This window comes from Xenopus laevis, chromosome 4S, assembly GCF_017654675.1.
Source record: "Xenopus laevis strain J_2021 chromosome 4S, Xenopus_laevis_v10.1, whole genome shotgun sequence".
Taxonomy (NCBI): Eukaryota; Metazoa; Chordata; class Amphibia; order Anura; family Pipidae; genus Xenopus; species Xenopus laevis.
This window is the reverse complement of record NC_054378.1, coordinates 34,722,220-34,739,522: the sequence shown is the minus strand read 5'-3', so window position 1 is coordinate 34,739,522 and position 17,303 is coordinate 34,722,220. Positions and strand designations below refer to the sequence as shown.

The 17,303-nt window shown below is 38.3% G+C and overlaps 1 long non-coding RNA gene across 1 annotated transcript; it reads left to right on the top strand.

The window, feature by feature from the left end:
- Positions 1-738: 738 nt before the first annotated feature.
- LOC121393220 lies at positions 739-5,267 on the top strand. The gene is made up of 2 exons (XR_005960863.1): positions 739-1,893; positions 4,994-5,267. It is a non-coding gene; the product is annotated as an uncharacterized LOC121393220 (long non-coding RNA).
- The last annotated feature ends 12,036 nt before the right edge of the window (positions 5,268-17,303 follow it).

The window sequence follows — 17,303 nt, the reverse complement described above, 5'->3', positions numbered from 1 at the left end:
TCAAGTTAGTACTTTCCTGGCCTATACCTTGGAGTGTATACAGGAAGTCATTTTTATACTAGTCTATACCTATGTTCTACAGACTAGATTGTAATCAATTGCCTATAACATATTGTGTAAAATACAGACACCAGGGCATTCCACTGCCCTAAAAATAAATTTTCTTGCAAGGTAGAAGTGTAAAAATCAATCCAGTTGCACATTCATGTGTTAAAACCTCCTTTCCATGGGTTGAACGTTTGTTAGTTTTATGAATCCTGAAGGCACTGAATTTACATATACCGGTATGGGATAAATTAACAGGAAAACCGTTATCCAGAAAGCTCTGAATTATGGAAAGGCCGTCTTCCATAGACTCCATTTTAGCCACATTTTCAAAAAAATGATTACTCTTTTCTCTGTAATAATAAAACATCTTGTACATGATCCAAACTAACATACAATTAATTCTTATTGAAAGCTAAATCCGCCTATTGGGTTTATCTAATATTTACATGATTGTCTAACAGACTTAAGTTATGAAGATCCAAATTATGTAAAGATCCGTTATCCAGGAAGCTCCAGGTCATGAGCATTCTGGATAACAGGTCCCATACCTTAAGGTATCTCATAAATTCTAAATCAATTTAAAAAGTTTACATATATATATATATATATATATATATATATATATATATATATATATATATATATATATATATATATATATATACACATAACTATATGAAATGTAAAACTAACAGTATTGCAGCATCTTCTTATAGATGTTTTTATTTGTCCTGCTGAATGTGCTCAGATTGTATTTTCAGTGGATGTTCTGATTTATATTAGCCTTATAAGAAAAAAAAATTGTATTGTATTATTGCTTGTTCAAACCTCCACAGTGCCACCTATTGGCAAATGTCATTTTTATTTGATCTATTTCCAGCACTGAAATTCAGAGAGATGTTACGTAGTATTCTAGTTTTTTGTAGGTCCAGTAATGATGTTGTCTTTCTAAAAAGGCAATCATTTTGCCAGAAAATATGGATTGCTTCTTCCTTAGTAACTAGATCTGCTAAAATATCTACTGTATGCCTGCAGTAGGTTAGTACAGTAGGATTTACATGTTTCAGAATAAACTGTATAATAAAAATAATGTTACTTGAATGGGCAGTCAGTGTAAATAATAGTAAGAATATATGGCAGAAAAACTAATCCATAAAAGTATTCAGTATTCAGTATGTCACATTGTTAACGCTTTAATTTTTTTCATTCTTTTCATTCATTTTTTTCATTTTTTTCATTCGGTTCTGTGCTGTCACATTTCTACTACAAACTCGCCCAAAAACAAAATTGTTCTAGGTAACAGGTTAAACAGTTTGTTAGATTATTTCACTTACCTGGTTTAAAACATTAAAGCCCAAGTTTTATGACCGCAGAAAACAATTGCTTTTGCCTAAATATAGCCCTTACAAGGAAACCATCTTTATAGTATCATATCATATTTATTCAACTTGTGCAGACTTGTGTCTGAAATTCTTTATAAGCATGAATATTCTTGCCTCCTGTATTTTTTATTATCATCATTATTATTATAATTATATACAGTGGTGGGCCAAGCCGACTGTGCTCCCCTCCATGCTCTCCTCCATGCAGTGAACATGGACTAGGGGTAGGCAAAAAGTCAGTCCCCCTTTCGTTGCTCCCTAGTCAGGTGCCTCTTCTGCCTAACCCTAGTTCTGGCCCTGATTATATAAATAATACTCTAAAGGGGTGGATCTTGCTAAACTTAAGTAAATAATTCAGTGTTCTTGAGAGTGATTACTGATGGACAGTAGACAAAAATTCTCCAAACATATGTTTTTTTTCTTTTTTTTCAGGGAGGAAAGCAGATACCTGTTGTGAATCAAGGTGCTTCAAGCTTACAGAAATACATATCTCTGAAAAGAGTGAAAGAGAGAGAGAGAGGGGGGGGGGAAATAATATAGTAGTTTTGGCAAGGATGGTTAAACTATATTTACTCTATGATCAAATAATAGATATTCAGTATGCATAGATGATGTTCTGGCACTGAAAGCAAAGCTGAAAGAACATCAACCAACCCTTCCACACCCTAATCAATTAATCCCTTTTCTCTGTGTGGGCTAGGTCTGTATGTGTGCTGCTTATAACTCTATAATCACGCCGAGTGGTTGACATGACCAGCATCTCCCTTCATGTTTTGCTTCCAAGAGATCTAAAACATTGACTGTATCATTTGCTTATGTCTGTCTGGACAATGATAGAGAAGGATGCACAACTATTATTCAGCTTTGCAGGAAAGTAGGCAACAAGTAACTACTTAGTACAGAATTACTGTTCACCTTCCCATGCTTGAGTGCCTTATCATTTTACTGCTGGTTACACATGGGGTGTCTTTCTGCTGTATACATGATCAACCTATGGGGCTGATGATTGATAAGATAGCTGTTACAGGTTGCCTGGCGCTGTATCTGTAAGAATGACTGTTTGAACTGCTTTATGTCTTGCCATTACAGAAGGATTCTTAGTATCCTTCAATGAAACAGTCCCTTTGGTAGTCATACATGGATTTAACTGAAGATTATGAAAATGTCCTCAGTCAAGGCTATCAATATGGCAGCTCCTGTAACAGGCAAATAAATAAGGTGTTTGCAACTTTTTAATCAGATCAGTTTTTAAAATAAATACCTACCTTTAGCAATTCTATTCCTATAGGTGCTAATACAGAGGATATTGAGTTTGCAGTGTGCAGCTAGCCTTACTGTAACCACAGAAGATGACCCTACAGTGCTGTCTTCTCTGCATACCCATAGACCCAGCCCTAAATTAGGATGCACATGTGCATTGTTCAGTTTAGCCATGGCTATGCTGCAGCAAACTAACATCTGGCTGATAAAACAACATGTGCAGTTATGCTTCTTTATACAGATTCTATTTCATATACTGAGTCAAAATTATTGTTAGCTCTATATTTGTGAGCCAAATCTGAAGCTTGGAGAATCTCAAACATTTCTAGACTTGTGAAATCATCTTCTAAATCTAATGAATGGAACTCTGATCTTTTCATACCCAATTAGACCTCTGCTTCTTTAAGTAAGCAGTTATCTAATAACTACACCTTTATAAATAGAAAGAAAAAAATCCCAAGATATGAAACAGATATGGGACATTTTAAAAGGAAAACAGTACAGAGGGAAATCTTTACAACTGCTACATGTGACTGGGAGCTGATTTAATGGTAATATCAATTGGATTAAAGTTACTTGTAATTCAGTAATAAATGAGATGTCTCTGGTAAGTAAGATAAAGTGCCCTGCTATTAAGTTGTTTATCTGAAAAGTAATTCTCAGAAACCTGACTTCTGACACTTAGTCATATATTAAACCTACTTCTTGAACATTGCACTCTCTATTTTCATATAGGCAGCCCTCCCCCTCAATCTAACAGCCAAGGCAATGTCTGCTCGAGCAGCAGCATGCAGTGAAACAAAGCATTTCAGGCCATAATTGAAACACTATAATTGCCTGTAGGATTACAAAAAACTGTAGTAGAATTATTACTTATTTATTTCTAAAGTGCCAAGAAATGCTCTAGCTTTATATACAGATTCCTGTGCCAAAAAGTCACAAATAAGCAGAGGCAAATGTGTGAATAGGAAAATATAATTAATAATAAAAAAAATCAAGTGTGGCAGATACCAACATAGAACTTTACTCTTACACATGTAGTATTCTCTTACACAATCTACTGTAACTAAATATAGTCATCATAACAGTAAATCAAAAAGGAAAAATACACTTTAAATTTAAGTTGAAAATATTTTAAAGTCGCATAGAGCAAAACAATTCGCACCAATAAGAATAAAAATCTCGCAATGTAATATTGTTGCTTAAAATGTTATTGCATTGCAAATTTTAATTGAGCATTGCGAATTTTAATTGCGCATTCTTAAGAAGTGCTTGAAGGTGTCATAATCTTTTGGAGCAAACCTAACGACATTTTCAGTAAGAAGTTTTATTACATTTACTGCACATTGGCTCAAACTATAAAATTCGCAAATGGTCTTCCACTGTCGGAAGTGGTCGCTAAACAGCTTCCGGGTTCGCAAAAGCTATATTAAATTCACGCAAAGCAAAATTTGTTCACGCAAAGGCATAACTTTTCGTATTGCGAATAGTTTTTCCGTTACCGACTTTTATTACATTCCCCCGTTGTCTTGCTGAACTGCCAACAGGCAGTGTCAGACTGGAACACTGGGATACCAGGAAAATTTCCGGTGGGCCCAGGTGTCAGTGGGCACTTTTACTTATAACCATTTAGCCTATTTCATGGTCATTCCCTATTTCTTTATGGGTAAAAAATGTGTTATAATGGAAGAATATAGTAAGTATATATAAAAAAACAAGTAGAATAAAGAGGTTAAGTGAGGAGAGGAGGAATAATAATTTGGAACCTGGGCCCACAGTCTAAGGTTTTCTGGTGTGCCTGGCATCCCAGTCCGACACTGCCAACGGCCATAGTGCAAAGGTGGCATAAAGCTGTCTGCAGACACACATTTTGTTAAAAAAAACCCCTTTTAAAATGGTTTATTTCTCTACTGCAAAAAAAACCCCCAATCTATGTTCACAGTTCTTGGGATACAATATACTAGTGTAAGCCAAGAGCCCAACAGTAGTACATTTACTAAGTACAGCTTGAAATGTATGTTCGTATTTACATTATTATCCTGGAGGGTAAACTGTCATATTACTTGACTTTAGTGAGGTAAAGTAGAAAATTAGTCTTTGCAAATTATTTAGTAGGGAAGGCAATATTTCTTTTTTTAAGGTACAGTTTTCCTCTTTGTTCTTTCCACAAGAAGCTAAAATACTTTATGTGGAAGTCTCAACCTCAGTCTAAATGCTATGCTATTTTTCCTAGTATGTTAAATGTTCTTTAAGGCTTTAACTGGAGTATAAAGTTTGTTCTTTCTTTTTTTCCTTTTGTACAGTTGAAACGCCAATACATGAAGAGAAGAGAACACAGCTTTTAAAGTCATTGAGATACACCAGAGGAATAGACACAGGGATGCTAAATAAAGCACAGTTCTTTTCAACTTGTTCGTCAGGTTGTGTTCATTTATCATGTCAACTCCCATGATGCCTGCACCAAGGCCTTGTAGCCATATGTGTTAGCACACCTGCTATGTGTGTGAGATCTGCACTGTAGAATGTTCAAGTACATACACCATTCCTGTGTTTCATTAAATTATGTAACAACTGACACTCTTTTTGTTTGGAGAATTAGTGTGCCCATGCAGGGAAGATTGGTTGCAGACTGAGTTGGAATGCAAATATGCCTTGCGTTTAAGGGTTTTGCTAAAAAGCAAATTATTAGACATCACCTGCAATTTCTGTACAGATTTCCAATGCAATTTTCTCTGCAGTGCAGCTGGGAATTTGGTGGAGTGCCATAGGGGATTTATACACATATAAAAAGACTTGCTTCTTTTGGTCTGCTGATTTACCCTGAAAATGCTAAAACACATTTTTACCCATTCTTTCTAAACAGCTGTGGAAAAAATACAAAAAGCTTTGCTTTCCATTTTTTCTTAACAGGCCACAAGATATGAAAACATAACTTGCATTTCTATAATTTTTCAGAGGGAGCTGCTTTATGTCTTGCCATGACAGGATTCTTAGTAGACTTCAATGAAACAGTTCCTTTGGTAGTCATAAATGAATTCTACTGAAGTTTAAGAAAATGTCCTATAAGGCTAGTCTATAAGGCTATCAATATGGTAGCTCCTGCAACAGGCAAGAAATAAGATGTTTGCAACTTAAACTTAGCCATATATAGTTTATACTGCATTTAGTTTCGATGGTATCATTAACACATTCCACTGGGTGGAAATGAATCACACCGCAGATGCAGAGGGCTCTGTCAGCCCTTCCACGCTCTGGAGCCCCGTGCTCCGACAGCCATTCCATGCTGTGGAGCCCTGCGCTCGGCAGCCCTTCCATGCTATGGACCCTGCGCTAGGCAGCCCTTCCACACTGTGGAGCCCCGCGCTCCGCCAGCCCTTCTATGGTCTGGAGCACCGCGCTCCAACAGCGCTTCCATGCTGAGAGTGGCGAACATTTTTTGATGCCCATTTTCTGGCCACACCCAGGTTATGAAAGTTTGAACACATTTCTATGGTTTTTATATGTTATTTCAGTTTTGCTTAATGAAGTTGAATTACCCTTTAAATGAATTGTTCAGTGTAAAAATAATAAAAAAAAAATGTTGTTTTAGCAACATAGTTAGTTAGGCAAAAATGTAATGTATAAAGGCTGGAGTGACTGGGTGTGTAACATAATAGACAGAACACGACTTCCTGGCTTTCAGCTCTCTTGGTTTACACTGACTGGTTTCCCTGGTTACCAGGCAGTAACCAATCAGAGAATTGGGGGGGGGGCACATGGGTCATATCTGTTGCTTTTGAATCTGAGCTGAATGCTGAGGATCAATTGCAAACTCACTGAACAGAAATATACCATGTGGCCCCCCTTCAAGTCACTGACTAGCTCAGCGTTATAGAGCTGAAAAGCAGGAGGTAGTGTTGTTAGACATCCAGTCACTCCAGCCTTTATACATTACATTTTTGCCTAACTAACTATATTAGAATTTTTTTTTATTTTGCACAACCTATCTACTGAGGCAACTTTGGGCGACTATTGAAAACGCATCTCCGCGTGTGCATTAGCGACTTTGCGCTGTTGCCTATGAGGAAAAACGCAGAGGCAGTTCGGGGAGATAGTCGCGCAAAAGACGTGGCGATTAGTCGCCAGGCGACAAAATCTCCCCCCGAATCTCCTTCTGTGGCCTTACCCTTAAGCTGCAAATTTTCCCCAAGAGACCTGCTTATCTTAGATTGTTGCAATTGTTTATTTGCTTATCTTAAATTGTTACAAAACTATCTAAGTGCACTTTCCACGTATGCTGGGCACTCTATCAAAAGCCAATTAAGTTTTAGAAATAGTGTATGTTTTTCTGGCTGTTCAGTGCAGGAGATCAAAGAGAAAGTCGGAACATTTCATTAACAATCAGGGACTGTGGGTTGAGCTGTCAAAATCAGAACTGTCACATGAAAAACGGGACAATTGGGAGGTATGGACCATGAGACTGAATTGTTTTACAGATTTACAAACTACATAGCACAATAACATTTTAAGGAGTTCACCATTTTTCCTATCTTGAGTACTTTCATACTTTCAGATTTCTTTGAGTTTTCTCGATGTAGAATTCTAAAGTACATTAATTAAACTCCCGGGAAAACACATATTTTGTATTGGAAACAAATTATTTATATAAAATGGACCTTGATGACAGGTGACTTCAAGAGAACCACAAAAAGCAGGCAAATGTGCTTGCCTAAATGCTGAAACATGCTATAAAGGGGGATGCAGAAAGAGCCCTCGGCAGGCAAATCAGCAACTGACACCAAATACTGTCAGGAATGGTGGGAGATTCTCAGTAGATGTATATATTCTCAGTTATTAACACGACAAGCCAAAAACATTCAGGCAGCGTGAGTCATTGGGGATACAATTTGCTATGTAAGAACAAAGTTATGATCATCTATATACCAGCCAAGCTAGCAAGTGTGAATTACATAACACTGTGTCTATGTTATTATCCCACAGCTTTTGCTAGGGGGTATTGTGCAGCGACAAATCACCATTTGTGACATAATCATAAATCCTGTCTGTTAGCAGTCACTGCTTGCCGGCGCAACGCTCTCCTTGCTTCAGCAAGCATTTAAATATGTGTCTGTAAGAGATTATGGGGAATATATTAACGTGTTGCTGGTGTTAAAAGCATCAAGCTGACTCTTCTAACTTAAACACATGCACTTGCATACATACTGAATTACTTAGACAGGGGACCAGGGAATGTGCATTGATTAATTGGCCAAGTCAGTAGCACTTCTATTGTACTTTAAACACATTTTAACTTAGCCTTAATAGTGCACCCACAACCACCCTTTTTTGTATTTGAAATGACCCTTCTAACTGCCTGAAACATTTTCACTGAGTGGAGAGCCAGAATTTTGTGTCATTTAATCCCCTTGTCCTCCTTGCGCCTCGCTAATTGGCCAGCTGCACATCTCTACTATTTAGCTCTTATTTTTACAATATAACTAGGGGGCTATACAGTTCTCCTTATGTCAAAGGACTGTCCATGATCTGCAGTACAGCCTTCAGATTAATCACCTCACTACTACTAAAGGGCAAAGTGACTAACGGTAGTGAAAATTCACCAGCGTAACTTCGCTATTGAAGGAGATAGACTCTAGCGGTAATTCGATCCCTTACGCCTGGCGAAGTTGCGCTCTGGGGAATGGACGTAACTATGCAAATTCACTAAGATGCGGATTTTACTGAACTCTTGCGCCAGACTTGCCTTTGCCACCTCAGACCAGGCGAAGTGCAATAGAGGAATTCCTCAAAAAATAGTTGAAAATTTTTCTAAGTCCCAAAAAACCGCTGGCGACTTCATTTTTCAGGGTGTTAGGCTGCAAAACATCGTAATTTTTTCTGGGATACCTGGCTTCCCCCCTACATTTCCTAACATATGGCACATAAACTATACACTGGGCTCATGTGTAGGGCAATATAACAACTCTATTTTATTTCATTAAGGTTTCCTGGGCTTGTGTAGTGTAATTTATTGGCTGCAACATATACGTCCATTCAACTTTAACTTCCCGCCGTATGCAAATTAGCCAACGCTAGCGCAACTTTGCTTCGCTTGGTGCAGTAACACTAGCGCAACTTCGCCATCATGCGGCGCCCTGGACGCAACTTCGGATTTTAGTGAATTAGCGTTGCCCTGGCGAATCTACACCTGGAGAAGTGTTATGCTGGCAAATTTTCAGAGGTTAGTGAATTTGCCCCATAAAGAGATACTGACATCAGAAAATAAAATTTTTCATTATATATCAAAACATTGTCTTTGGAAGCTGTTTATAATTTTGCAATAAAAGTATTTGCCTGATGCTTTTACATTACCTTTCTTACTACCCTGTTCCTGTATGAGGGGGCTGCCATATTTGTGCAGCAGTAGTCCGTTAGCATTAGAAACTCTAACTGACTAACATGACCTATAGGTAACTTTTAATGTAGAATACTATTTTGAAAAGAACATTTTTAGTGTCAGTATCACTTTAACTCTTTGTTACTCTTAAAGGAAAGCTATACCCCCAAACCATATATTGCATGAAATAACTCATATGTGAAATCCTGCTTCAAGTAAATAAACCATTTTCTGAGGCAGCACACACGCCATCACAAAATGGTGGTTCAAGGTAAGAGATGTAAAAAGGTTATGTTCATTGAAAAATATATATACCAGTTTGGTGAGATTCTTTAATATGCCAATTAATTTGATATAATCTTTTTGTTGCTTTAGTATTTATTTTGGAGGTTTAGTTTTCCTTTTATTGTGCTGAGTGGTTTGTTCATCATAAATGTACTAACCCAAAGTTCACTCTTAGCATGTGAATGTCATTGGCACAAGGTAAAGACACAAGTAGAACAGGCAGTATGGATAACTGTGTAACCCTTTAGCTGTTCCTATTAACATTGCTTCACAGTACTTACAGTACTTAACTGTCTTATGTACTTTCTCAAATTGATATCTTAATAGTTTTTGAAGAAAATAATGCAATGCAGGAGATATCAAACCATTCGATCAAGGCTCCTTAGTGTTCATTCAAGTAGCTCTTGTATCTGGGGTCTGGCCATGCTCTGCACTAAGTGCTGATGCCTTATTGGCAGCCATAGAGTAGGAAACAAGTACCGGGCTCTGTTCTGGCCTGCACCCATCAGCACTCTCTAACTTGTGCTTCTGAAAAGTATGTTCTGGTGTGGTCTGGTGGCAAGAGGGCAAAAACCTACATGCCGCTTATGAATGCTGGCAGCACCATAATTATGGGGTACACAAAGGTCCATGTGTTTTTGACCTTTACTAATTTTCCGATTTGTACATTGCCTCTCTATAATAAAAAAAAAATCAGAAATAATAGTGCAGTTTTTCTAAAATCTATACTCTCATCATTCTAGTGGCCATTTTCATGCAGACTAAGAGAAGACTTGAAGTCTACCCAGGCTCTTTCGATAAGTTACATCTGCTACTGCCAAATATGGGGTAAAAGGAGTCAATCTGGGCCTCAGCCAAAACACGAATAATCTTTACAAGTGAGGCTGTCCTTCTGTGATTAGTTTTTAATTCCCTAAGCCCTATATTGTGCTCCTTGGTTGCCCTCTGATTGATTTCTTCCACTTCTTTGTGCTTGTTAATGAATGTGCATGTCCAATTTCCAATGACCTGCATCAATATGACTGTACCAGCCACAATTCATACATGTACCACCACCAATAATATTATAGCCTCATGTCTCTCACCCAAACCTCAGTAGTAGGATAGAGTTGCTTTGGTGTCACTCCATAAAACCTCCAAGAGGAGGAATTAATGCAAGTGTAATGATTTTGCTTGTTGAAGCAATTAATACAATAATATTCCATGAATTTAGGGCAACTCATGTTGAATATATAAATCTTCCAAATATCTCTCATCCCAGGCAATGTCCACTTTTAGAATCCAACATTCTATTTTATTAAGCAGACACTTATGGAAAACTTATGGCATTTGTTTAATAAAGTATCATAGTAAGCTCACATAAAGGTGGCACATATCTATCCATAGAAGCCTGACATTTATATTTTGGGGTCATATATTAAAATTTATGGATGACCTGCTAGTACAACACACACATTGTAATATCCATGTTATCCATGTAATAATTACAGTGTTTTACCACACTTTTATTGGCTTGTTATATTTTGGTGATGCTGAATGAGTCTTTCAGTGGATGGGTTCTTATGCAGATTGCTCCTCCCCACCACAATTGGGTGTCGGGCCCTTACATACACCAATTTTTTTGCACACGAAGCAATACCATTAGATACCAGATACCAATACTTATAAATTGTGTGGTCCCAGCCTCTTACAAAGGCTTGTTATACAAATTCTGTAGGCTGCATGCCTGCAAAGTCTAATCCCGACATGCTGCTGGGCTCTCACATGAGGATTAACCCTTGCATACTTTAATCTGCTCCATAGTGGAGGTAGATTATGCATGGGGTAAAGTTCAGCTTCAAATAACTTTAATTATTAATTACCAATGATCAAAACATTTGCCTCTGCGTTGCTTGTAAATAGAATTACTGACCTAGAGTGCATATATCTGTAATCTTCTAATGGCTTCATTATGCTTTGGTGTAAATTTAATAGGGGCAAAGTGTATCCCAAATCCTTTGAATCTTACAGCTCCTAATTGCTGATAGAACTGTCAAATTATATAAAGCTGACACATGGCTAATTATAACCAGTAAAGTTTGGCTTATAAAAAGGACATTTTTATATGGGTATAGCTTGGAACAAAGAGAAATATGAAGAAACATTTAAATACTGTGCTCAACAAAGTTTGGCAGTAAGTAATACTTCAGTGTAGGAGTGGTTGCTACTTGGAAGCCATTGCCAATAAATAACCAATAGCTTTATTTTTTCACATAGATAATGAACAGGGAAAAAAAGGAAAGTATTTTGTACTTTGGTTCTGTGATATTTCTCAACACATAACACACTGCCACGTAGCAAAATAAGAAAGTAATACAATGACTTACTGTCTAGCAGTAACCTAGATCTATATTTGCTCAGTATCATCCAATATGTCTCCCATTTCTCAGGATTACAGTTTGGAAACTCATTCTCATTGTTAATAGAGACCTGGACCAGGAAAAGCCCAGGCCTAAACATAGTAATAAGTAAGAAAGAATAGAAAATATGCCTTCCAGACTGAGATGGAATCCATTGGCCTATGTCTCCCTTGACCTTTTTCTCTTTTGGGTGTTCCAGAAGCATGGCTAGTGTTACTTAAAAGAGCAATTATCGATTAGATCACTATAGGTTCTTAATACAGGAGATCCCATCACCACTTACAATACAAACGGGCAGAGCTTGTCCCATAAATAGCAGCCAATATACAATCTATCTGCACCGCACATAGACTCAAACCAATCTACCAGAATGCCAGAAAATCTACTTTCTAGATCCTTCAGTCTTCTGTCTTGCTCAGCTAGTTGATCTTCACTTCACTTTCTAAATATTATAATTTAGGAATAATGGGAACTTATACAATATACTGTAGGTCCTGTAACACCATTTTCTGGGCTGATCTCCTGAGGAAGCTACGGAGACAATTGAAGGAGTGAAGACAGCCTTCAGAGGATACAGATGGCACATCTGAATTCATAGTACTTAATAGATAGTACATAATACATACTATATATGCATATATGTATGTATATATGTATACTGTATACAGGAGCAATGGGGCACCACTGGAAAAAACTAATTTGTAATGGTTGTCATGGGTGTAGCAACTAAGAACACAGAAGACAAAGTGAGATGAGGTGGGAAGAAAACAGTAACTCGTGGTGTAATGAATAGACAGCAAAGTGAATTAACACATGCAAACCCACACATAAATACAAAACAGTGTAATATGACTTTTTAACACTTTAACAGTGTGGGTCTCAGCTGTGCAATAATGCACTATTAAAGCCGATGTATCTGTACATGATAACATTCATTGTCAGCAACATGATGACAAGGACTTTTCTCAAGACTGAGGCAGAACTAAAACCTTGACAATAAATCTCAGTTATTATTAAGCCACTAAATGTCCTCTGTTGTATACTGTATGTCCTTTTTTTGTACTATGTACAGTACATCTATCTATCGATATATCACCTGATACTTAGGGGGTTATTAAATTAAAGTATATTGCCAAAAACCTGGAAAACACGTGTTTTTTTTACTATAAAATCTGAATTCTTAGTGAAAAAAAACACTCGACTTTTTCGGGATTTATTATACCCTGAGGATGGAAAAAGACCGAATCCGAAAATCCAGCATTTAAGACCTGCCGAGGTTGCATATACAGTAAGTCAATGGGAGATGTCCCAAAGGTATCTTGATCTGTGCTGGGTTTCGTGCATCTCTGTATTGCTACAATATCTCAGCAATACAGAGAGGTGATATTATTAACAATGTAGAAATCCTATGCTTGCAGATGGTTAATGACCGTGCTAGAAACAAGATAAAGATAAAAGGTTGTTGTCTTTAATTTTAACTGTAAAAATAATAAAACAAAGAACACTAGACTTCTGGTTGCAAATACCAGCTTGGTGCATCATACTTTTACCTTATTCCTTATTTTAAAAAACATTCCAAAATATACTGAAGATGTACTGTATTTGCACAAGTAATTGCCCAATCCTAAAGTATCTGAACAGAAACCAGATGCAGTTAAAAGCACATTAAAAGTAGCCTTAGAAATGCACTCTTGTTTCTTCAATATATCAATTTGCATTTTTTATGTCTCAGACTCATTTCATCTTCTTTGCTAATCCTGAGGTTTCTGTCACCAGATTCTTTGCCTTAACGAGTCTTGTCAGCTATACCTGCCTTGTTACTGAAATTAGAATTCGCTGGAGTAAGAGAGACTGGGTTGGAATAGACACTGGTGGTTTAATGGAAGGATCTGCTTAAAAGCATTGCTGTCCCACAGGACTTACCAAGAACAAATAGGGACCCAGATAGTGGAATCTATAATGGAGGTTGTTAATAGGTAGGACAAGGATTTTAAGCTGTGAATACCCATTCTTCTTGAGAAATGAAATAGGAACTAGAAGGGAAAGGGCCATATTGATGTTTTTTGGTTATCCTAACCAGTAAATGAATTATTGAACATTCTGACAGAGATTGTTTTAAAGCAATATAATCTAATCATACTTTTCTACTAATTCAGTGCTTCAGTAACATTCCAGCATAACATTTGCATTTCAATTAATTTATCACACAAAAAATCTTTCATATTCTTGCACTAAAACAAAAATTACAGGATTTATTTCAGTGATATTGTGGGATATATTGTTTTATTTCATTCAGTTTAAAAAATGAAAATGTATAATGCATAAATATGATTTTTACAATACAATATTTTGTTTCTTTTATACCAGAAACCTGCAGCTTTCATAATAAAATACCAGAACTTTAAAGGGATACTGACTTAATTTTAAAATAGACAATTATAATTAAACAGTTTCCTGAGGATGACACAGCCCACCACTGGCCCTAATCATAGGCACTATCTGCACATTAGAATTGGTTTGCTGACAATATTTCACCATACATGCAACCTGACCTTTTAACATCTAATGTAATGATTCCTACATTATGGAGCAGATTTATCAAGGGTCGAATTTTGAAGTGAAAAAACTTCGAAATTCAACTATTGAATAGGTGTAGTATGATAGTCGAAGTCGAAGGTTTTTTCCTTAAAATTAAAATCCTTCTAATCATTCGATTCGTAAGATTTTACAAAAAAAACATTTGCCTTCTCAAAACTTAGCCAATGGCTCAAATAGATTATAGGAGGTTCCCCCATAGGCTAAACAGCAATTCGGCAGGTTTAAGGTGGTAAAGTGTCGAAGTCAAAGTTTTTTAAAGAGACAGTACTTTGATTTTCGAATGGTCGAATTTGTGAAGTTTTTTCAATTCAAATGGAATTTTGGCCTATTCGATGGTCGAAGTACCCAAAAATTACTTCGAAATTCAAAGTTTTTGAATTTGAAAATTCACTTCGACCCTTGGTAAATGGGCCCCTAGGTAGTTGGTCCAGTAAATACATAAGCTAGATAAATGCTTAGTTGAAGACTAGAACTACTGCAAACAATGGGGGCAGGGGTGGTCACACTGCTGGGGGGGCAGGTCATGATGTCATGGGCGGGGCTATGACTTGGTGACCGGCAATTTGCTGATCACCACGTCAATCAAATAGGAAATTCTGCCCGGTTTTCCTAATTTGGAAGAATTTTTTTGAGCGAATAATATTACATTCCACCAAATAAGTGAGCAACTGCTCACTGCTTTAAGGACAGGACCTTGTGCTAACTATTCACCTGTAAAACAGACAATATACCCTAATTGATAATTTAGTATTGGAAATAGTATTGTTTCCCCACACCACAGTGTGGGCTTTATTAGCTGGTACTTCCAGTGCGGGAAACAGCTATCCCCCGAGGAGTGCCCTTAAACACATTTAGTGAAAAATATAGTATGTGTAGGGGAGAAGAGAAATCCTTTCCCTGCTTTTCTGTCTGTGACATTATTCAGCCCAGTAACAGGCTGGAGAGCGACCTGATTGGCTGGACACCGCAGTGCATCCTGGGAGGAGAGGGTGTGCCAGACTGTGAAGCTGTGTGTGTAGGCCCTGCTGGATCTGTGTGTGTAGGCCGTGTGATTGAGTCTAACACGTGCTGTGGAGAAAGGTTCAAAAGGGAGAAAAGTCCTGCAAGAGCTGCTGGATCTGTGAGGTCTGCAGGAGTGCAGAAAGAGGCTGTCTGATCCTGCCACGCTGCTAAAGCTTCAGAGGAGGAAAGTGCCATTGGTGAGAGTGATTCTGGAGAAGAGTTATTTGTGATTCCAATGTGATCTGCCTCTGAGAGAAATCGCTGAGTAAATCCCTTGAAGAGAGGATTTGCCACAGTACTGAGCCTAACAGGAAGACAGGCCTTGTGTAATTTTGCCTGCTACGTGGGAAGCTGCTATTTTCCAAGGGAAAAGGTACTCTGGGAAAGGTAGCGCTACCGGGGGAATAAGAGCTCTGGGGAAAGGGACATTGCATTTTGAACTGTGTGCTTTTTAACCCTTCCAGACAAGTGGGACTGTGATACTATACGAACTGTGTTTGAACAGATAGTTAAAATCTAATAGGGATTTAGCTAGTGTCCCTTGTATTCCCATACAGGCGTGACTTTTGTATTAGTTACTACTTTACAGTTTATATAAAGTTAAATATTGTTATCTGCAAAGTGTGTGTTTATTATTTCCTAGGGGATTCCTCTGAGGTAAGTTCCTCAGTGCTCCCTAGGTGGAGGCACTGCGCTGTGATTCCCAGTTCCCAGTACTTTTCGACTTGCAAAAGGGACTCAGGGCCCCTGAATTGCCAAGGAAGCTATTATTTAAAGGGACAGTAACCAAATTAGCGTTACATTTTGTAGGCACTGCTGAGATGTCGACTGGGAAGCTGGGGATGTTTGATGAAAATATGTCTGCCTTTGAAACTCCACAAAGTGTTCGCCAATGGTGTACTGCATTGGGACTTAACCCTCGAAAGGTTGCCGCAGTTGGGCCCATGGTGCCCAGAGTGAAGGAAGAATTTATTTATCAAGTTCTGGATGGGGAACAGATTTTTTACCGCCCAAGGGTGGCTGCGTCACGGCGGGATTCTGCCGGGGTCCTATTGAATGTTCTTATAGACAGCCCCAGAGAGATAGATCGTGACCGTATTCCCCCTGATATTGATGCTGAAAGTGAAGGGCCCTGGAAGATTGTTCTGCCTGATATGTCTGATGACGCAGATGAGTTAACTTCCCAGGGTGATGCCCTTACTACCCAGTATGCAGTGAAGGCACCGGAGAGTGTGCAGCTGAACAAGACGTTGTTTGATTCGCCAGCTGAAAAGAGTCACATAAAGAGATGTCCATCCTGTGAGAGCGTGGTCTCCAAGGGGAGTCACCATTGTTCTGGTGGCCGGCTGGATACCCCAGAGATTGTGAGCGCGTTGGGACAACTTACTGACCAACTGACACAGCTAGCCTGGAATGGTAATTTTAAGAGACTTAAAGTGTTTTCAGGTACCAATCCTGTACCCTCCGGTGAAGAGTCCTTTGAGAGTTGGAGAGACTCCACTGTTGTGTCCGTGAGAGATTGGACTGGGCCCGAGACTACTATGACAAGGAAGATCCTTGAGAGTCTTCGCAGCCCTGCCGTGGATGTTGTTAAGTCCTATATGGTTGGTCACCCCGATGCTACTTCGGGTGATCTGATTGAAGTCCTGGAGGTAACGTTTGGCCCTGTAGAGAGTGCTACAGAGATGCTCTATCGCTTCCACTCTACCTCCCAGAAAGAGAAGGAAGATTTGTCTGCTTATCTTGTGCGGCTAGAACAAGGCCTGAGATTGCTAGTGAGCCGCGGTGCAATTACAGACGATGAAATGGATTCTATGAGAATTCGCCAATTGAAAAGAGGAACCCTGAATAGTGACCCTGTTGCCATGACAATTAGAGCACACTACCAGGATAAGCTACCCCCTGGGTATGTTGCTCTGATGGAGAGAGTTCGGCGAGAGGAGGCTGATGCCTATG